The sequence below is a fragment of the Eptesicus fuscus genome, chromosome 7, assembly GCF_027574615.1.
Source record: "Eptesicus fuscus isolate TK198812 chromosome 7, DD_ASM_mEF_20220401, whole genome shotgun sequence".
NCBI classification, from domain to species: Eukaryota; Metazoa; Chordata; class Mammalia; order Chiroptera; family Vespertilionidae; genus Eptesicus; species Eptesicus fuscus.
This window is the reverse complement of record NC_072479.1, coordinates 69,740,947-69,763,686: the sequence shown is the minus strand read 5'-3', so window position 1 is coordinate 69,763,686 and position 22,740 is coordinate 69,740,947. Positions and strand designations below refer to the sequence as shown.

At 40.4% G+C, this 22,740-nt stretch overlaps 1 protein-coding gene and 1 pseudogene across 6 annotated transcripts in view; one reads left to right on the top strand and one right to left on the bottom strand.

Annotated features, from left to right (window-relative positions):
• The window catches only part of BICD1 (BICD cargo adaptor 1), a 194,067-nt gene that overhangs the window by 106,803 nt on the left and 64,524 nt on the right, over positions 1-22,740 (top strand). The window lies entirely within an intron of this gene.
• Positions 4,674-5,096, bottom strand: LOC114231181 (60S ribosomal protein L32-like; annotated as a pseudogene).

Genomic DNA, 22,740 nt, shown 5'->3' with positions numbered 1-22,740 from the left:
AGTTAGAAACATCGATGAGAGAGAAACATCGATCAGCTGCCTCCTGCACAACCCCTACTGGGGATGTGCCCGCAACAAAGGTACATGCCCTTGACCAGAATCGAACCTGGGACCTTTCAGCCCGCAGGCCGACGCTCTATCCACTGAGCCAAACCGGTTTCAGCTGGAATGGCATTCTTCGCTTTCATGGGCTGCTGACCCTTCCTCCATCTTTGGAGCCAGCAGTGTGCCCTGTTTCAGTGCCGCATTGCCTTTTGCTGTGTCAGCTCTTCTGCCTCCCTCTGATAAGGACACTGTGATTACACTTCGGCTCTACCAGGATAATCTCTTCATCTCAAATCCATAATCGCATCTGCCAAGTCTGTTGCCATGTAAGGTAACATTCACAGGTTCCAGGATTAAGACCTGGATATCTTTGGGGGGTGGGAGGGAGAGAGGGATTATTCAGCCTACCACAGGAGTGATATCTCACCTTATTGGAAATGCATGTTCTAGACCAGTGGTCGGCAAACCGCGGCTCGCGAGCCACATGCGGCTCTTTGGCCCCTTGAGTCTGGCTCTTCCACAAAATACCATGTGCAGGCGCGCACATACAGTGTGATTGAAACTTCATGGCCCATGCACAGAAGTCGGTTTTCGGCCTGGGTGAGTCTATTTTGAAGAAGTGGCGTTAGAACACTCAAGGGACCAAAGAGCCACATGTGGCTCGTGAGCCGCTGTTTGCCGACCACTGTTCTAGACTACTAGAAGGAAGGAAGGAAGGAAGGAAGGAAGGAAGGAAGGAAGGAAGGAAGGAAGGAAGGAAGGAAGGAAGGAAGGAAGGAAGGAAGGAAGGAAAAGAAAGAAAGAAAGAAAGAAAGAAAGAAAGAAAGAAAGAAAGAAAGAAAGAAAGAAAGAAAGAAAGAAAGAAAGAAAAGGAAAGAAAGGAAGAAAGAAAGAAAAGAAAAAGGAAGAAAGAATAAAAGATCATAAATATGTAACTTTGGCTAGTAATCAATTCTTTATTATATCTTAATTTATTTGGTGCACTTGCCATTAGAACAGAGAGAGAAGATATGTTTAAAATTGATAGGATTCGAAAGAGTAGAGTTGGTGATGCCCATCTTATTGCCATATACTCACCCATTCACTTATTTTGCATCATCTTTTTTTGCTGAGGCCAGTCAGTAGAGAAGGGCAATGAGTCACTCCAAGGTCAGACAGTGTTATTACCTAATCGTATTGTGATGGGAAAATCCACCATTAACCTTTTGCACTCGGATGTTGAGTGTGACTCGACACGGTTAGCATTAGAGTAAAGGAATCGAGAAAAAAGCGAGCGAGTGCAAAGGGTTAAGCTTCCGATTGAGAGAAATACTATTGAGTTGGCAAATGCTTTCGAGGTGTACATGCTGATAGTCATATGTAACCACAATTTTTCAGACTTTGGCAAAGAGAAATGGGAATTCTCTGTATTTTAATTTGCTGCAAAATTTATCCCTCAGGATGGCCATTCTGTTAAGCACCTAGTCTGTGCAAATGCTGAGCCAAACGCTGCTGGAAATATGGGTAAGGTAGTGTCTGCCTTTAGTAGGCAATTCAGAGGGATAAAATGAATATATGATTGATTCTAGGACTGGACAGCTCTTCTTCCCACCTGGGCTGTTCCTGTTAGGATAGCGGCCTGAATTAAGGCAGAAAATACCTGCTTGACATCCTCTGCATATACAGACTGCCTGGTATCCTCTGGGAAACATCCAGAGGACACCGCTTGGCTCTCCAGCCTAAGAAGGATTATTAAAGACTGAATGCCAGCTTTCTCTTTGTTTTTGTTTTAAAATATATATTTTTATTGATTTAAGAGAGGAAGGGAGAGGGGTAAAGTGAGATAGAAACATCAATGATGGGAGAGTATCATTGATCGGGTGCCTCCTGCACGCCCCACACTGGGGATCGAGCCTGCAACTGGGGCATGTGCCCTGACCAGGAATTGAACCATGACTTCCCAGGTCCATGCTCAACCACTGAGCCACACCGGCTGGGGAGCTTCCTCTTTCTTTATATAGTGGATATCTTAGCTGGCCTTGAAATCGATCTATTAACAATCTGTGAGTTGTACTTCTATCTGAAATGAATTAACTGCTTTTGGAAACAGACTTTCCCCAACATATTCTACCAAATCATAGGCTAAAAACAGCTGTTATTCTTGGGAATATAAGACCTGGGCATCTTAATTTTTTTTTAACTGGATTGCCAGGAAATTTTATTGATGTCTAGCAATATAGAATTTCATGTTGGATAAAGCAAATGTGCAAAAGAAAAATTGTATTAGGTAAAATCCCTTACAAAATTATTACTTAACACTTTGCAAATAATTGAAGCTGGAAGATTTGGATTTTATTTTTAGAGCGAAGTGTATTTTGCAGTGTATTTGTCTTCATATTTGCTAGGGTTTAACATTGGTTATGCATATGTTAATTGAGTAAACTTAAGCAAGTGAATTATCTTCCCTGGACGTCAATATTGTTATCTATTAAGTGGGAATAATAGCAACACCTACCTCCTAGGCTGTCGTGAGGATTAAACAAATTCTTGCATGTGATACACTCGGAACAACACCTGGCATATAGTTAACACTGAGTCAGTATTAGCTGTTGTATAATTTCATTGCTACTTGCATATATATACATATATATACATATATATATATATATATATATTATATTTCAGAGAGGAAGGGGGAGAGAGAGAGAAAGAGAAATAGAAACATCAATGATGAGAGAGAACCATCGATCGGCTGCACCGAGTCCGCCAACCCAGGAGAGAGAGAGAGAGAGAGAGAGAGAGAGAGAAACATCAATGATGAGAGAGAATCATTGATCGGCTGCACCGAGCCCGCAACCCAGGCATGTGCCCCCAACCGGAATTGAACCCGGGACCCCTCAGTCCCCAGGCTGACGCTGTATCCACCGAGCCAAACCAGCCAGGGCTGTTTTTTAAATGTATTTAGAATTGCTTCTTTTTTAATTTAAATTCTTTATTGTTTAACCCTTTGCACTCGCTTGCTTTTTTCTCGATTCCTTTTTTCTAATGCTAACCGTGTCGAGTCACACTCGACATCCGAGTGCAAAAGGTTAAAGTATTACATGAGTCTCCTTTTTCCCCCATTGACCTCTCCCCGGCCGCTCTCAACCCCCAGCACATGCCCTCACCCCCCTCTTGTCTGTATCCATTGGTTATGCTCATATGCATGCATACAAGTCCTTTGGTTGATCTCTTACCCCCTCAAGAATAGTATTTGAGCAGTAGGATTACTGTGTCACATGGTACAAGAATTGTTTTCCAAGATCATACATATAGCCATGTTGCTTTTCTCAAGTATTAAAGCAATTTATGCTCCCATTAGTAGTAGCAAGGAATTGCAATTTCACTGAGCCCTGGCAAGCATTAATCTTCATAGCACCTCAGGTTGCTTATATAGTATGTGAAACATGGCATTTCAGTAGTAATTTATAAGGTCATGGAGGGTTAGGAATGTGGTTTATCTTGTTCACTAGTATATGCTATAAAGAGCTTAGTATATAATAGACACTCAGAAAAACAAGGAAAAGTGGATAAATGAGAAATTTGCCACTTTCATTAATTTGTGGAATACTTTTTCATTAATAATATTAGTAATTTATTCATCAATTTGGGACATATTTCATAATTTTTACACATTTACTTATCAGGTTTAGTATTTCTATTATTTATGCATGATATAGGAAATTATTGATTTTCTTAATCATTTGCCATGAGCATCTCACCCAGTTTGTTTGCCTTTTGATTGTATTTTACTTTTGACACAATCAAGTTTTGGCAATTGCTTTTAAATCTACTACTTTTTTCCTATAAGATTACTTTTAGTGGTTATAAGCATAGAATGTTTTTCCTTCATTCTTCTATTCATCCTTCTCAAAACTATAATAATTTAATACTAATTTCTATCAGTTTTATGTTTTAATTTTTTACTTTTAATGTTTTAATCTTTGTGAGATTCAGTTTGGTATGTAAAACAATGTGGGAGTTTATATTTTAAAATCTTCCCCTAAATGCCTAAATGTTCCAGCACCATTTCAACATGGTACCCCTATTTTTTATAAGAATATTACATTTTCAGCCCGGCCAGTATGGCTCAGTGGTTGAGCGTGGACCTATGAACCAGGAGGTCATGATTCACTTTCAGGGCACATGCCCAGGTTGCGGGCTTGATCCCCAGTAGGGGGTGTGCAGGAGGCAGCCAATCAGTGATTCTTTCTCATCATTGATGTTTCTATCTCTCTCTTCCTCTCCCTTCCTCTCTAAAATAAATAAAAAAATATTTTAAAAATGTTAAAAAAGAATATTACAAATTCATTTATTATTTTTTAAACGTATTAAAAACAGTTTAATCAGAGTAATTGCAATCTCAAAATCAGAAGAATCAAAGTAATTACAATCTCAAATATAAAAACAAACCAAAAACCACACCCAGAATATTTTTAGTGTTGGGGAATAAAAGAAATGAAAAGAAAGAATTGTTAGGAAGACCATTTTTAATTCAAATGAAGAAAATAGATATGTAGTGCATTATTCCTCTTTTCTACAATATATAGCTCTTTTATGGCAGAGTTTTATGATTTTATTAACACAAATACACTGTGCACACAATCTGACTATTCATTTTCTTCGCTGCGCAGCCTGGCATTGGGATTGGTGACTCTGCTGGGCAGCTGGGCTGCTCTTTCCACAGTGGCTTTGCGGTTCTTTGGGGAGACGCTGTGAGCAATCTCAGCACAGTGAGATCCGTTGCGCATCAGCAGCACTTCAAGCTCCTTGACGTTATGGACCAGAAACTTCCGAAAGCCACTGGGCAGCATGTGCTCTGTTTTCTTGTTGCTCCCATAACCAATGTTGGGCATCAAGATCTAGCCCTGGAATCTTCTACGCACCCTGTTGTCAATGCCTCTGGGTTTCCGCCAGTTCCGCTTAATTTTGACATATCGGTCTGACTGGTGCCAGATGAACTTCTTGGTCCTCTTCTTGACAATCTTGGGTTTCATCAGAGGTCTGAGGGCAGCCATGGTGCCAAGTAGGAGATGGCTGCCACCTACGTAGGCAGCGCCGAGGAAGAGCTACAAGATATGGCTTTTATGATTTGACGTAGTTTTTAAAGAAATGATTTACAAGCTTCTAGAATTAGCGTAAGTCCTGAGTTTACGGGTGTATATTTCTGATGACCATCTCAATAATTTTACTTTGGCTATCAGAAAAACACAAGAATATAGTCAAATCTCCCTATCTCATTGGTCAGCAATAGGTTTGGATTAGCTTCCTGCATCCTAAATATTCAGTAGTCTTCGGATTTCTTACTAGGTCTGAGAAGGTAATTACATACATCGTTTCTGAATAAATAGATTATTTTGGTCTGAGTAATTTTCTCCATAATTGCCCTTTAACTAAAATTGATTTCTTTCTTGACGACCCTTACGTTCTTTTCCACAAGGGCACCTACATTATTCTGTGTTCACTATGCCATTTATCCGATTTCTGTCTATTTTGTCTTCTATTCTGTTCTGTTATTCTATTTGCCTACTGTTAGTTCTGGTTTTCTCTTTGTAATTATTGCCACGTAGCAGTGTATTTAAAGTTTACTAGTACTATCTTCCTCTTATTTTTTTCTTCTGCTTTAATTATTTTGGTGGCCCTTTCATTCCATTTCTAATTCACATCTAAGTGGTCTGATTCAGTTTTCAGATTACAATATGCCTGCATTCTTGATCAATAGGACAGTTCAGAAGACAGGCTCAAGGCTTCCTTTTGTTGTTGTTTACTTATAGGAGTGGCTTTAGGAAATAATTAGTTCAGTTGCCTACAGGTAAAAATAATTCTTTTTTGTCAACAATTCCAAAATTAAAACCATTGCTTTCATATATAATCTTTAAGGTGAAATATGGAAACTAATGATATTCACAAACGACATTGCCAAGGTCAGTACTAAGTTTCTTTTGTATTTGAAGTAGAAAGCTAATAATACCCTCCTCATAGAATTTTCCAGTCTAATTTTTGTTCTGCTAATACGTGTTCAGTATGACAGGGCTCTTCTTAAGGACCGTTTGACTCTGTGTTCCTCTTTGCCCTCCCCCTCATGCAAATAAGATGACCCCTACATCCAATCAAATCATCAGAGCAGGCTTTTCATCATTTTTAATGGAATGTCAGCCTTGCCACCTGCTTGCCTGGTACCCAAGCCATCTGCATCTCTCTTCAATCTGCAACACAGAATATTCTTCAGAGGCTGTCATCAGAGAGGGCTACCTTCCGTTGCCTACTTGTTATTCTATTCCTGTCAAAACCCAGCTGACAGATATTCAAGGGCCATAACCCAAGTGACATGCAATCCGCCAACTCCTCCATTTTTTCTTAAGTTTATTCTTCTCTTGACAAAGGTATTAGAAAGCTGTACACTCTTATCAGCAGTATGATGTGATGTTTAAAAATAGGGACTCAGGGAGTCAGATGAGAGTTGGGTTTAAATTCAGATCCCACCACTTAGTCCCAGTGGAATCTTGTCTAAATCTCATAATTTTTCTAAACCTCAGTTTCTTCATCTGTACAGTGGGGATAAAAATAATAGTGAAGAAATGTGTTTATCCTGAATATCTAATGGTATTTTTAAAAATCAGATAACTAGAATTGTTTCCTTTTACACTTGTTTACTGGGAATCCAAGAGCTCTATTTAAAGCTCAATTAGAGTGATTCCTGAACCTTTTGCCCACGTGAGCAGTCTGTTGTCTAAGATCAATTGATTTTCCTAAAGCAAACAGTGAATTGAATTATCTATTTACTGTCTTATCTGCTGTGGGCAAAATTTTCCTGGAACAGCCCTGGCTGGTGTGGCACAGTTGGTTGGGCGTCATACTGGCACCAAAAGGTTGCTGGTTTGATTCCTGTCAGGGCACATGCCCAGGTTTTGGGCTTGATCTCCAGTGGGGGATGTGCAGGAGGCAACCGATCAATGTTTTGCTCTTGAAACAACTAAGAAAAACTCCCAGAAATAATTATGAGGATGAGGTTAGTTCATTAGCGATATTGCAGTAGCTGGTAGAGGCAAGAGCCAGGAATATGTTTTAAGTCTGGGCTGAGAAAACAAAGTTATTAATCCTTGTCCGTGAGGGTGCTTTACCTGCAATGCCCTTTCATAGCAGTGCCGATGCAGCTCATTACCAAGAATACTTGAACACTGTCCCCAAACTTTGACCTTTTTTTAATGTGTCTTTTTCTTCATCTTGTCTCCCTTTCTGCCTATTCTGTTCTTGGTCTCTGTGTATGCATCTGAACCTGAGAAGATGACAGTCATTAACTCCTTGGCTATTCTGCTATCTGTGTCTTCTATTTCCTCCTGCTTTTCCTATTTATTCTCCCACTTCCTTCTCCATCTCTGTCTCTGTTACTAGCAAGTTCCTCTCCACATCCTGGCCATTCACCCCCGAAAGCCTCCCACAAACCTTAATGTTAGCAAAAACAACAAAAAATAAGAATAATTTAGATGGATATAGTGGATTGAATAGTGGTGCCAAAATGTACGTCACATAGCTCGACACTTGCTACCCCTTGTTCCCTCATAGTGTGGCGTTATCTGGAATAAGGGTCTTTGCAAATGTAATGAAGGTGAGGATCCTGAGATGTTATCATCCTGGATAACAGCTGGCCTTAAATTCAATGGCGGGTGTCCTTATAAGAGACAGAAAAGAGGAAGACAGAGACACAGGGAAGAAGGCCATGTGAAGATGGAGGCAGAGATTAGAGTTCTGCTGCCACGAGACAAGGGGGCTAGGGGCCACCAGAAGCTGGAAAAGGCAAGGAAGGGTTCTCCGTAGAGCCTTCAGAAGGGGTGTGGCCCTGTCAGCACCTCCATGTCAGACTTACGTAACTGTGAGGATATATTCATTGTTTATGCCACGGGTTTATGGTAATCTATTGTGGCAGCCTTAGAAACTCAGACAGTGGAAGACAATACAGCCCCACAGGAACATTTATTTCACAATTGCTGAGCATTTTTAAATAATAACATACTAGAAAAGAATATGAAGTCATTTTTCAATTATTAATAATAAAAGAAAGCTTGCTAAATTATATCTAACACATTATAGAACCAGCTCTTTACTGGCAATAAAGTACTCCTGAAGTTAATTCATACTTAAATTGTTTGAAACTCAATGCATTTTTTTTTTTCCTGCAGGAGTCATATAGTATATTATGGATGTTTTCAGATATTAATCCATAATAATTTTGTTAGTCATATATGGGCTATAAATATCTTACAAAGTACTCATAATTTGGAACAGTACTTGCATACCAGGATTCAATAAATGTTACATATTATCAACTCCCCAAGTAAATTATAAACTTTGAGACAGAGGCAACGTCGTCCTATGCTTTTTATAATCCCAGAACCTACAGTATTTCTTGTATATTATATGCAATGAGTATTTGTTGAACTAATAAAAGGGATGAATAGCTATGTTTACAGTATCTCCATAAAAAATCAAATATGTATAGAATTGACAAAGTTATAATGTTACAGTAAAAAATTCATTCACAAAACAAAAATAATTTAAAAATTATGAAAGAACTGTAGATATAATCAAGAGGAGAAAAGGAAACCACTACCAATGTGAAATTCTCCATATTTTAGCCCTGGAAGGCAGAGACCTTGTCCTATATTTCTCTGTAATTCCAGTGTCTTGCATCATGATTTCCATAGAACAGGCATGTGCAGCCTGGCATCCAGGAAGGACTAGAGGAAACCCTTATGCAGATTTCTGGAGGGCTTTTTCTCTGTAGCTTTCTCTCTATGTAATTTTACCCAGACACTTCCAGCCGCCTCTGCTTCCTGAGCTCCGCATTCCATCCTCACCTCAGCTGGGCCTCTGGGCTCTCTGGTTTCCCCCTCTGGCACCTGCAGCCCATAAGTTGCCTCCAGGTAGAGAGTTGGGTTGTTCATAGTGCTCACCTCATCTTTTTCCTGCCTAGAGATGAAGACCTACAGATCTGTTGTTCAAAGTCGGGAAACAGCTGTTTCATATATTTTGTCCAGTTTTCTAATTGTTTACCATGAAAGTTTAAGTCCTTTCTTTGTCACTTCATCATGATTAAAAGCAGTTCCCATGCAAGTGTGTTGGTTAAAAGAAAAAAAAAAAGGTAACTGTAAATGAAGACTTTTAAGTTCATGCAGTTGCTCTTTTATTGATTAAGAATTGCAGAGCTGTGACTCAGTGGTGACAAGGCTCTGCTGGCAGATTTTCAGTCTCAGTCAGCAGTTTACTTCAAGAACAGACTCTTTCATCTTCCCTTCCTGCTTCAATGAATTAGAATGGGAGGGGAAAAAGAGACATATGTAATACTTTCAACAATAAAGATTTAAAAAAAAAAGAAGAATGAACACTGGAATTCTAAAGTATAAAGAATGTTACCTGCACCAAAACACACACCTTGTACTAGCTTATTAGGAGGAGGGTGAATAAGTATGTCATCTCTCTCCATTTATTTATGCATCCATTCTTATAGCCATAGTCTATTAGAATCTTCCATTGCTTTTCACAAACTGGTTTAAAGTTTTAATGATGATACATACAGATTTCCTCATGTAAGCATAGAGACCATTTCTGTTCATGTTATTTCCATGCAATCAGTCATTTCCCCTCCAAGGTCATAGCCCCATAGTTCTATCATACATATACAGTCTATTTTACAATTTACTGATTTATTAGGTCTGTTGTAAGCAGTGGTGGATGGGAGATGGGAATGAGAGTCATTTTATCATTATATCTCCTAGAGCAGTGGTTCTCAACCTCTCTAATGCCACGACCCTTTAATACAGTTCCTCATGTTGTGGTGACCCCCAACCATAGAATTATTTTCGTTGCTACTTCATAACTGTAATTTTGCTACTGTTAATGAATTGTAATGTAAATATCTGTGTTTTCCAATGGTCTTAGGCAACCCTGCTAGCAGTTCTCAACCTGTGGGTCTCGACTGTAGAGCCTAAGACCATTGGTCTCGACCCACAGGTTGAGAACTGCTAGCAGGGTTGCCTAAGACCATTGGAAAACACAGATATTTACATTACAATTCATTAACAGTAGCAAAATTACAGTTATGAAGTAGCAACGAAAATAATTTTATGGTTGGGGGTCACCGCAACATGAGGAACTGTATTAAAGGGTCGCGGCATTAGAAAGGTTGAGAACCACTGTCCTAGAGGATTGTCTTGTCTGACAAAGGTATGTCTGAAAAACACTGAAATTCTATTTTGCGAAAATTTCAAAATTTACTAAAATGTGGTAATTGTAACTTTATAACAGATGATTTTCTTTTCAGCATAGTGACTCTGTATTGTAATGGCAATAGGTCGACATTCTAAAAATTCCTTTCCTCCTTAATGATGACCTGATTCTCAGAAGCTTTTATGTGAGCTGCCAGAACAGCAGTGGAACCTCATCAGCCAAAAGATATTTTGGGACCCTCTATGGCCCAAATCCAAGATAATGACAGCTGAGAGACAACTTAGAATGAGCAAGAAGTTAATGAATAATACCTCAGTCATTTCGTGGAAGTTAGAGCCCTGCCCCAAGATCCCTGGCCCTGAGATTTGAATTCTGTTATGTTCAGACAGGAGTCCCCGAGCGCCTTCATGGTTCCTTGGTGTCAGCGCAGAGTAGCTGATGGCAGAGGCTGGCGATGTCAGGTGTCTATGTCATTCTGTCTTCCTGGTTGTTTAGTGTCTCTTCCTGGGTAGATGTTCTCTGATAAGTGTTAATATTCACTTCAAAGATCTCCACTCTACATGACCACTACCAAAAATTCATCCAGCCCTGGCTGGTGTGGCTCAATTGGTTGAGCGTTGTCCTATACACCAAAAGGTCACCAGTTTGATTCCCAGTCAGGGCACATGCCCAGGTTGTGGTTTGATCCCCAGTTGGTGTGCATATGGGAGGCAACTGATCAATGATTTTCTCTCACATCAATGTTTCTCTCTCTCTCTCTCTCTCTCTCTCTCTCTCTCTCTCTCTCGTGCGCGCGCGCGCCTTTTTCCTTCCTCTGTCTCCAAAATCAATAACAATACAGGGTATCACAAAAAAATGTATACACACTTTGAATTATTATTAATTCCAGTGGGTTAAATCTGAAAAGAAAAAAGCATCACTTGAACTATCCAAAAAAGTATGTGGATACATTTCTGGGGGACACCCTATATATGAAAAAAACAAGAATTCATTCATATACCTCTCTCCAGACTTCCTCTGGATCCCTGTATATTTACCTAAGGTATATAATTTATCTATAATTTATATAAACAAACTGTATAATATACTTATTGATCAGGTCTTTTGTAAGCAAGGCATGTAAATTCAGGAGAGCAAAGATCTTTATAGTTCATTGAAGTTGTTTACTATACCCCCAGCACTTGTAATAGTGTCTGGCATGTGACCACTCAATGAATAGTTCTTAAATGAATAAATATTAAATACAAAGCTTTGTCAGTATGTGTGAGAAATATAAATTCTTAGTTAGACAATTCCTATTAATTAGTTGACTATCTAATCTTATCTTTTCCCTTATTGTAAATGATATTTGGATGAACAGAAATATAGAATTTTAATGTAGTTAAATGTATCAATCTTTTCATCTATGGTAAGCCATTTTTTGTCTCTTATTTGAGAAACTAGAGGCCCAGCGCACAAAATCGTGTGCAGGTAGGGTCCCTAGGCCTAGCCTGCGATCAAGGCCACCTTCTGCCCACTTGCCAGTCCCCAGTCCCACCCCGCTGCCACCCCCCAGTTCGCCGTGGTTCCCTATCGCAGCATGGCTCCAGTTCCCCGGAGCCTGCGGGCCAGGGGGAGGGACCAAGAGGCAGAGGTCAGCTGTTCTGCCACTCACCTCGGTCCACCGTGGTCCCCCATTCATCTTGCTGTGATCGGAGCCTGTGGGCCTGAGTGAGTGGGGGAGGGACCGAGATGTGGTCAATGCACCTCATGGCAACTGGTTGAGCGGTCATTCCAGTCATTACGCTTATGGTCTCTGGCCTTTTATTATATAGGATTTTCTGCTGCAAAGTCTTAAATATATCCAATATAATAAAAGGCTAATATGCAAATCGACCAAACAGCAGAACGACTAGTCACTATGACACGCACTGACCACCATGGTGCAGATGCTTAATGCAGGAGCTGCCCCCTGGTGGTCAGTGCGCTCCCACAGGAGGAGCACCGCTCAGCCAGAAGCCGAGCTCAGTGCTGGTGAGCAGCGGCGGTGGGAGCCTCTCCCGCCTCCATGGCAGCGCTAAGGATGTCCGACTGAAAGAGGGCTTCCAGACTGCAAGAGGGCCTGAATTTCGTGCACCGGGCCTATAGTTGTAGTATAATTTCTTCTAACCTATCTTTGCCCCATTGATCTCCAATGACATCTCTGTTGTTTATTAAGTTTTAATGTCAACATGAGTCTGTTTCTAGGCTCTCTATTTTGTTCCATTGTTTGTTTAGCTTATTTATTTATTTGTAATTTCTAGACAGTTGATGTCATTGAATAGCTAATAGAGCAACCTGCTATGAGCATCTGTTTTCTGGATGAACTTAAGCTGTTGTAAGTTGATTTTTCTTATTTGGACCAGTGGTTCTCAAACTTAGTGTGCGCAAGAAGAGCTTGTTAAAACACAGGTTGCTGGAGTTTCTCTGATTTCTTAGGTCTGGGGTGGGACTTGAGAATTTTCATTTTTAAGAAGTTTTCATGTGCTGTTGATGCTGCTGGCTATCAATATGTTCACGACTTCCAGTAGCCATTATTTATCCCTTTTCCTCTAGAATTGATGTCATTAGATTTAAATAGTACTGTATATTAACATTAAACATCATATTAGAAAGGCAGATTTATTTAAAGTATAATTTGGAAATAAGTTTATGAATACATAATATTTTGGACTTAAAGTAAATGTTGCTGTGATTTAAAAAAAAAGAATATAAATATGAATGCTGTCCTCCCAGACTTTAATAGTAGGAGTTGTTTATTTTTTTAATGTAAATTATTTTCTTAGACTATGAAAACTTAGAGCATGTTCTTCTTCAGACCTAAGTATTATATAGAAACTGTAAGATGAGTAGTTTAACAGGCTATGCTCTATATGCAAAAAGCATTTTTACTAGTCTAAACGTACAGTGTTTTAATTTCAAAATTTTCAGAAAGAAAAAATTATAGAAAAATATTTCACCAAAGGTAGGTAAATATTTAGTGCATCATTTTATTATTTCTAACAGTGTTATAGATGAAAATTTAAATTCTCTGGGTTTATAACACTTTGAACTTGCCTTCTGTTGTCACCACAAATCCTATGACTGAGACACTGGTCAATAACTCATTCAGAATATATGCTAAAATTGTTCTCTTTGATTTAAAAAAAATACTGTTTAATTTTATGTTTGCTTAAAATTTATTGTTTTAAGGCCCAGACATATGTTCATTTAACATTGTGATTAATCTAAAATACCATTACTTACATTTTCACATATAAACAGTAATAAATAATATATCATGAATATCTGAATATAATTGATACTATATTTGTGTTATGGCTGATTCTTTTCAAAAAGCAGCTCTGGCTCACTGAAAAATTCATATTTCAAAAGTGTATACAAGTTGGATATAGAGGAAATTAAATAAGTGAAGTACCATCAAAGAATCAAAGAGATCTCATATCTACTTTAATTAAATGCTGGACAGGAACATATTGTATCTTACTATTTAATTCACTAAAATGTTAAATACTTTAAAGCAAAAAGGTGATTATCAGGAGTTTTAAAGCAAAACATTGAAGGATTTTTTAAAAAAAATATTAAAACTCTAACAATATTCTTATGAAATATTCCTCCACCCTCCACCTGAGAGTCCATTTGGCTAATAGAGATTCTTAATGTATCTATTTTATAATATTTCTTTGGCCTTCGCCCACAGGCTAACTGCAGACATTTCTCAATTAGTCATTTTGTTGCCCAAGATACTAATTGAAATTCAGGGCAGGGGAAAATACATCACTGGCCTTTGTCTATCTATGAAAGGCCTTCTTATTAGACTTTATTTGCTGTAAAAGCTTCTTTTCTCTGCAAACTGAGAGGGACCCTGTGTGTGAAGTGTGGTCAGTGGGGTCTTCCAGAACAGCATAGACACCAGTTGCTCACCAGCCGGAAGCCTTCATGTCTCTCAACAGTGCAGCTCGGGCTGAGGAGGCCCAAGGGGCAGGTGCCAAAAGAAGACTCTCACTCACGCTTTCTAAAGTTCTTTCCCAGGACTGGGGGAAGGGAGCCCCTCTTTGAGCTCCTGTGTGGCACTCTGGGGCTCCAAGGAGGTAAAGCTTGTTCTCAGCCCCCAAACACTCCGTTTTCTCCCTTCCTTTGAGCCAAATAAGACTGTAGTCAGAGCTTAAAGCTACGACCCTTTTGCTCTCTGTTTTCAGAGTACTCCCTGCCTCTTCCAGAGATTGGAGGCCCAGAAAATGAGGAATTCATTTTGCAGAGAACTTTTCATTTTCTCCTTGTTTATTTTATTCTTTGCCTCTCAGTCTGTTTTCTTGGCCTTTCTGCCTCAGCGTCTGAGTCAGGGAGTCTTAATGATACACAGTAGCTCAGACTTAGGGACCTGGGTGGCCTGAGTCAAAACTTAGAGCTCTCTCTAGCCCAGCCAGAGTAAGCTCATTGTTGAACGTTGACCTATGAACCAGGAGGTCACGGTTCCATTCCCGGTCAGGGCACATGCCCAGGTTGTAGGCTTGATCCCCAGTGTGGAGTGTGCAGGAAGCAGCCAGTCGATGATTCTCTCTTATCATTGATATTTCTCTCTCTCTCCCTCTCCCTTCCTCTCTGAAATCAATAAAAATATGAGACTCCCCAGAAGTCAGGTAATTGAGGCTTATGTCTGAGCTAAGGGTCTTCAAAGGGGAGGAAGGCAATTCCCAGGATGGTGAGAAGAACAAATGCTTGGTAAACACTGTTGCCATGCCATGCAGGTAAGTCTTTCATTCTTATATATATATATATTTATTGATTTCAGAGAGGAAGGGAGAGGGAGAGAGAGATAGAAACATCAATGATGAGAGAGAATCATTGATCAGCTGCCTCCTGTATGCCCCCCTCTGTCCCACTGGGGACAGAGCCTGCAACCTGGGCATGTGCCCTTGACTGGAATCGAATCCGGGACCCTTCAGTCCTCAGGCCAAAGCTCTGTCCACTGAGCCAAACCAGCTAGGGTGGTGAGTCTTTCTGATATAAAGAGTTATCTCTGATAATAGCTCTCCTGCTGGTCCAGTCCCACTACCTGAATTCTTCTAGACAGTTAAGGGGAGGTCAAGGGCTCTTCCTGAGTGTGCTAGACCTCGATGGTCTGCAGCTTGAAATAATCCACATGCCAGAGGGGCACGTTCTGAGGAGGCACATGCTGCTCCGCCTCAGCTTTGATAAACAGAGGCATGTGGTGCAGTGGGAGAAAGAAAACAGGCAACGGAGAGAGGTCTCCGATCTCCAGGAGCAGCTCCAGGGCCCTTTCCTATCTTCATGATCTATGCTTTGTGTTCATGTTGTGAACCACTAAGACACATGCAAGATACCAATTTTCAGGAAATCCAAGACTCAGCTTTACAAAAAGTCTTTGTGTACCCCACTGCTCATATGGCTAAATTAGACAATCCTTTATAATAAAAGCCTAATATGCAAATGGACCGAACGGCGGAACGACCAGTTACTATGATGCTCACTGACCACCAGGAGGCAGACTCTCAGTGTAGGAGCTAACCCCTGGTGGTCAGTGCGCTCCCACAGGGGGAGCACCACTCAGCCATAAGCTGGGCTCATGGCTGGCGAGTGCAGCGGCGGTGGAGGGAGCCTCTCCCGCCTCTGCAGCAGCGCTAAGGAGCAGCAAGCCGAGTGGTAAAGAGCAGCGAGCAGGCGGGTGGTAAGGAGTGAGGGGTCCTGGACTGCGAGAGGGATGTCCGACTGCCGGTTTAGGCCCACTCCATGGGGATCAGGCCTAAGCTGGCAGGTGGACATCCCCCAAGGGGTCCCAGACTATGAGAGGGCGCAGGCCGGGCTGAAGGACACACCCCCTTCCCAGTGTATTAATTTTGTGCACTGGGCCTCTAGTATAATCTAAGAAGCCAAGTATCAATTATCAACCTGTACATTTCCTACAAATAATATAAACAAACTAGTGGAGTGTGTGTCATGGAGTTTTAGCCTTTAAAGAGTACATTATAAGTCACTAGTTAGATTATTTCATCCTTGTCCTGGCCCAGGGCCAGTCACAGATGTCCAGGGGTCCCTGGAGATGAGCTTAGAGCTTCCTTTTACCACAAGTGAACTGCAAGCTTACCCAGTAGTCCCTGTCCTTTGCTAATACTGTATACCTCTCACATGGACCTTATAGCTTCCAAATTTCGCTATCTAGGTCTTCCCCTGTATCTCATCTTATCACTCCTGTCACAACAAAATTCCTTTCTTTAGGTGATTCCAAAGTTCAGTTTCCACTTATTTCAAGGCAAAAGGAAAAGCAGATACCAGGAAGACCTTGGTCAGGAGAGTTCTTTTGGAAACTTTAATGTAGATGTAAGAAGTAGAAATTTGATTACTAAAAGACGCATCTTTGAATTTCTTAGACTTTTAATATAATTGTTGAAATTGGAATGCCAGTTAATTTAAGACAGCTCAATACTTCAAATTTTGTAACTTATCTATACTAATAAAAGGCTAATATGCTAATTAGACCGGACATCTTCTTGATGTCCTTCTGGACAAAGCCACGGTGGCAGGGGCCAAGGCAGAATGGTTAGGGGCAATCAGGCCAGCAGGGGAGAGCAATAAGGGGCATCAGGCCAGCAGGGGAGCAGTTAGGGGGCAATCAATCAGGCCAGCAGGGGAGGACAGTTAGGGGGTGATCAGGTCAGCAGGCAGAGGTGGTTAGGGGCGATCAGGCCGGCAGGCAGAGGTGGTTAGGGGCGATCAGGCCGGCAGGGGAGAGCAGTTAGGGGCATTCAGGCCAGCAAGGGGAGGGCAGTTAGGGGCTATCAGGCCAGCAGGGGAGGGCAGTTAGGGGGCGATCAGGCCAGCAGGCAGAGGTGGTTAGGGGTGATCAGGCCAGCAGGGGAGCAGTTAGGGGCATCAGGCTGGCAAGCAGAGGTGGTTAGGGGCAATTAGGCAGGCAGGCAGGTGAGCGGTTAGGAGCCAGCAGTCCCAGATTGCGAGAGGGATGTCTGGCAGTCAGACATCCCCCGAGGGGTCCTGGATTGGAGAGGGTGCAGGCTGGGCTGAGACCACCCCCTTCCCCCATGCATGAATTTCATGCACCTGGCCTCTAGTATTGTAATAAGCACATATTAACACTGTTCATTTTCATGTGGGAATAAATGGGCTCTATAGATAAAGTTAAAAAATAAGATATAAAGGAACTCTGGAAGTATATAAAAGATGTTAAGAACAATGGGTAGTGGAGTGCGGAAACTAGGCTGATGGAAGTGACATTTTTACTCATTGTATACAATTTTATAATTTCTGGATCTGGCACTAGTATCTCCTCATCTTAAGTTGTTCTTGAGATGAGTTAGAATCATATGTACATGTTGAATGGCACTTTCAAAGAATCTTCAAATGGGTACTGATAAAGAACATTCTGAAAGATCTCCAACACAGTCCCACAAAAGTCTTTAACTGACTTTTTAAAAACTACCTATTAATAAAGATGCTTGATCGCTCATTACAATTCATAACATGCTTTTAGAAACACCTTCTCAGTTATTTTGACAACTCTGGAGTTGAGTTGCAAAGCTGGTTTTCTGCTTGTAGAGGTAAGAAAACAGAAAGCCCCAGGAATTATTTTGGTGGAAGCCAGAGTTTGAATCCAGGTCCATGTCCAGAACTGTGTATATTCTACCACCCACCTCTTTACAAAACAGCTGCCTTTTTGAAGCTGTTATTTTTGATACTATTCCATATATCGAAGACTTCATTTCAGTAACTATATTCACTATTATGTTAACCTTTCTCCTCTATTACCAATGTTTGGGCTAAACTTTATTTCTTAGATAATACAGGTGTTTTATAGCAACAAAAACAAACAGTGAGGTCAGACCTGCCAGATATCCTGTAAAAGCTTAATCAGTCAGCATCTGCTATACACACTGTACATAATGTACCCGAAGTATAAACAAAAATAGTGTCTCTAATAACCCTCAGTCTCTTGAGGGGTTAACTTGTACATTCCAAAGCAAGTTATAAATTATATTAATTTCCCCTTTCTGTTCAGCCTTTTCATCCTGATGGTAGGTACTCATCTTGCATTTTGTGATCTTCAGTCCCCTCTCCTTTCTCATTGCTTACATTTTTTCTTTCAATGTTTACTTCCATTTTTAAACAGTCACTTTAATGCATACCATTACTTCCATTTTTGTTCGCTTCTTTTCCTTTTACAATGTCTCCTCTCAATAAAAATCTATATATAGTGTGTTCCCACACTGATGGAAACTAAAATTACTTATCATAATGAAGAATTTTTGAGACTGTTAATGCTATTTATCTCTTGGGTTAGATCATTCTTTAAAGCAAGGTCACAATAAAGTCTGAGGCGAAAGGAGGATTGGCTAGAGATCAAATTATTTCTGGAATATTTGTGAACCCAGCCTTCATGTTTATTGCACAATGTAGATTTTAAATCTATTTAGTGTATTACCTAAATTTCCCTTTTCATTTAATAAGTTATTAGAGTAATTGTAAAATCGGGGTAGCATGTATGTTCATAGATATAATGAGATACTATCAGAAAACTATCATACCAGCACTCATTATGGTGTTTTGCATCTTTAAAGTAATAAATGAGACATTTAAAAAAGAAAAATCAAGCAAATTTAAGAAAGATCAAGCAAGAAGCAACTAGACTATTTTGGGAAGTGATCTTGGTTTCCTGACTTCAAGGTCGATTATAGAAAACAGAAAAATTCTAGCATTTTATATAAACAAAAGCTCATTCCAAAACAATCAGTGTATTCGTGCTACCACACCAACTCACAAAGCCACATTTTTTTATTGATAAAAAAATAACTTGCAGCCCATTGAGTGAATGTGCTTAAATGACTGTGCTTGTGAAACATAATATCGCGATTACTGGATCTGATGTATGCTGGATCAATGCCAGCACAATGCAGTACTTTGCTGATAATAGTGTGAAACATGTTTCTGGCTGCAGTAAATCTGTCTATAGACTTCAAAAAACAAAGATATTTTGTCAGCAGTAACCAAATTGTGTAAAATCTTACAGTCTCAAAAGACCACATATCGTATGATTCCATTTATACAAAATGTCTAGCATAGGCAAGTAGAAAATAGATTAGTGGTTGAGGGAATGAGGACATGGGGAGGGAGGACAATAGCTAAAAGGTACAAAATTTTTTTTCAAGATGATAAATATGTTCAGAAATTAATTATGCTGATGGTCACAACTCTGACTATATTAAAAACCATTGAAATGTACATTTTAAACAGGTGAATTATAATTATATCTTAATAAAGTTGATACCAAAACCATCTTACACAAAAAGCTTTCCTATGAAACACATGTTCCACCCAACTAAGATGCAATGTAAATGTTTGTTAAACTCTTATTTTTAAAACTTAGAATAATATCTGGGTTTTATTTGTTGTTGTTTTAGTGAAGAAGGAAAAGCTACAGATGGGGTATAAGAAAATCAGTCATGTATTATTTATTTTGTGCCATTTACTGCAAATGTGTACGTGCAATAAAAGGGCAGATTTTATGTGGCTGTCAAGATTTTGCTAATGATAAATGTTTGAAATGAGGCACTGAAATGTGAACTGCTTGTGAAATGGACTGGTCCCTGACTTCTAATGGGGGCAGTTATCCCATGGGAGAGAAGCCTATATTGCTTCAGATTCAGTCCAGGATAGTTAACCCTTCGTCGTGCCACGTTTTTCAGAGCAAGATTTGCATATACCTCACAGTAAGAGTTACAGAATCTTGGTTTCATTATAGCTTTGTTACTCTTGTATAGTCAGTCACTCGCTCCTTGCCAGTCAGGACCTGATTGTCTTGTCTCACCCTTTTTTTTTCTTTTCTCTCTCTCTCTCTCTGCACTCCTCTGCTTTAATTTTATGCCATTATTTAAATCTGATGGTCCATTCAGCCCTGGCCGGTGGGAAGGGATCTGGAGTTGGGCTGTAAGGAGCCCTGGTGGCTTACTGTCGTTTTCTATTGTCTCAGAGTAACATTTTCTGATGCTTTGGTCTGCTGTGCGTTGTTCAAAAGGCTCCTTTAAAAAGGCAGAGGTCTTGTGGTTAAGTAACTTGAGCATACGCTGCATGCCATGCCTTCCTCTGACATAGTCTCAGTGCATGCTAGCATATTAAGGGCTCTGAGAACAACAAAGAAATATGTAACTGTATTTAACCTAATATTTTCCAAATTTATGCTTTGTTTTTTTTAATCCTCACCTGAGGATATATTTTACTGATTTTAGAGAGAGAGGAAGGGAAGAGAGAGAGAGAGAGAGAAATAGAGTGAGAGAGAGAAATAACACGTATATGCCCGGACCTAGGTAAGTGCCCTGACTGGGAATTGAACCGGCAACCTTTCAGTTCACGGGATGACACCCAACCAACTGAGCCACCTGGCCAGAGCCCAAACTTATGTTTGAGTGACTTCTAGTTACCCTGCACAGAACTACCCAACCTCAGAATTCTGTGGAAAATGCTCTCCCAAAGTCATAATTCTCTCCTCCTTTATTACTTTTTCCCAGCCATCACAAATCTCTTCATATTTCTTTTTTTCTTGCTGGGCATGTTTGTTTTAAGCCACACTTCAAACTTGCCCTGTTTTTCTAGTGATTGCCCAGTTATTAAGTCTGGATGGCGTCTGCAAATGCTGAGTATATGGTGCTCTGGATATATGTTTTCTTCATTGGTGGCTCTCGAGTCCTAAAGAACCGTGAAGCCCACAGCACTGCCTGTGTCAAACATTCCAGTGCAGAGAAGTCCTGGGAGGGAGGGGCAAGGAGAATTATTGTCGCCTCCTCTCTTCCACAAAGAGAAGTGTTAATTTTTGGCCAAATGAAGGAAAATAAATGTTACGGTCTTGAACTGCCTGAATTCCCTGGCAGTGGCACCTTTCTGGGAGAGAAGTGAGAAAGCTGGTACCGCGTTCCCTGTCCTTACCTCTCTCCATGTCCTTTCCTCTCTCCAGTTTTCTCCGCTTGGACCAGAGCAGCTGTCTGCCTTTATCCACTCACAGATCCAGAAATTCCTGGTTTGACTATCCAAATTAATATTATCGTTATTTATAGGGACATCACTTGCTCTCACATTCACTTCCTTGGAAAATATCTCTTTTTCTTACAACTCTGTTCAGGCACTTTGATCCTTATTTAGGTCATTGGGTTGTTGTTGTTTTTTGTGTGTTTTTTTACTGTACTCTTTTTATTTGTTTGCTTGTTTATTTGTTTATCATCACATCAATCAATGATCAAGTCCTGTTCATTCTAACTGAGATGTTCCTCCACGTTCCTCATCATCTTTTGCTCTGGGCTGTTCCAGCGCCAACTTCACTTATTCTCTGGGGCTCTTTCTCCTTATAGCTCCTCCCCACCCCCCAACAGAGTCACTTGCCAAAACATAGGTCTGGTCACACGGCTGCTTCACTTAAAAGACTTTCCTGGTTCCCCACATTGCTTTGTTTAGCATAGAATTTCCTGCAAAATCTGTCTCAAGTTCTTTGTTCCAACCACACAAGACTGCGTATTTCCCAAGCCACAGCCCAGTTAAGACCTTTGAAGGTCCCAAGCACCGAACGCATTTTGGCCCCTCCCACTGTCTCACAGGTTAACAACACTAATCGGTAATTTAACATTTTATTGTAGGAAATCACACCACACTTAGGCATAAGCTGAAAGTAATGAGCCCTTTTCTAGATTTTTCTGAATTTCTCTCTTTCCTCTCTAGCAGCGCTCCAGCTTCGCCGGTGCCCCCAGGAAATGTTCATTCTGACTGCTGGGTCTTGTAGCACTGCCCTCCCCACAAATCTGACTCCGCTTTTGTGCAAAAGTTGACCTCTGGCTGGAAAGTCTATCCTCCTCTTCATCCATGTAGTTAACTGCTTGCCCTTCAAGGTTCGGCTCAAATGTAACTTCCTTTATAAAGAAAGCTTTCTCTGCCGCCCCCAGGAGTATTGATCACTCAGCTTTTTGGTGGGAATCTTTGCAGCAGTGCTTGTTCGGTTACGATAAATTATTTGTGTCTTGCACCCCTGCTCGCATCCTCATGTATTATCAGTAAGACCTCACAATGATCCTATCATATTAAGGATTGGGATACCCATTTTTTACAAATGAGTAAACTGGAACGTCTGTCACTTACCTCACACAAGCTATTGTTGAGATCTCCTGTGGCAATGAATATAATCTATAATAATAAAAGCATAATATGCTAATTAGACCAGACGTCCTTCCAGATGACCTTCCGGACTTCCTTCTGGACGACCTTCTGGATGATCTTCCTGGCTAAGCCAGGGCTGTGAGGGAAACACGGGTCCTGGGTGCCAGAAGGAAGCTGGTGTCAGCAGCAGCAGGGAGGAAGGCCTACTCTTGCATGAATTTCGTGCATCGGGCCTCTAGTTAATTTATAAAAGACGAAGAGCCATATAAC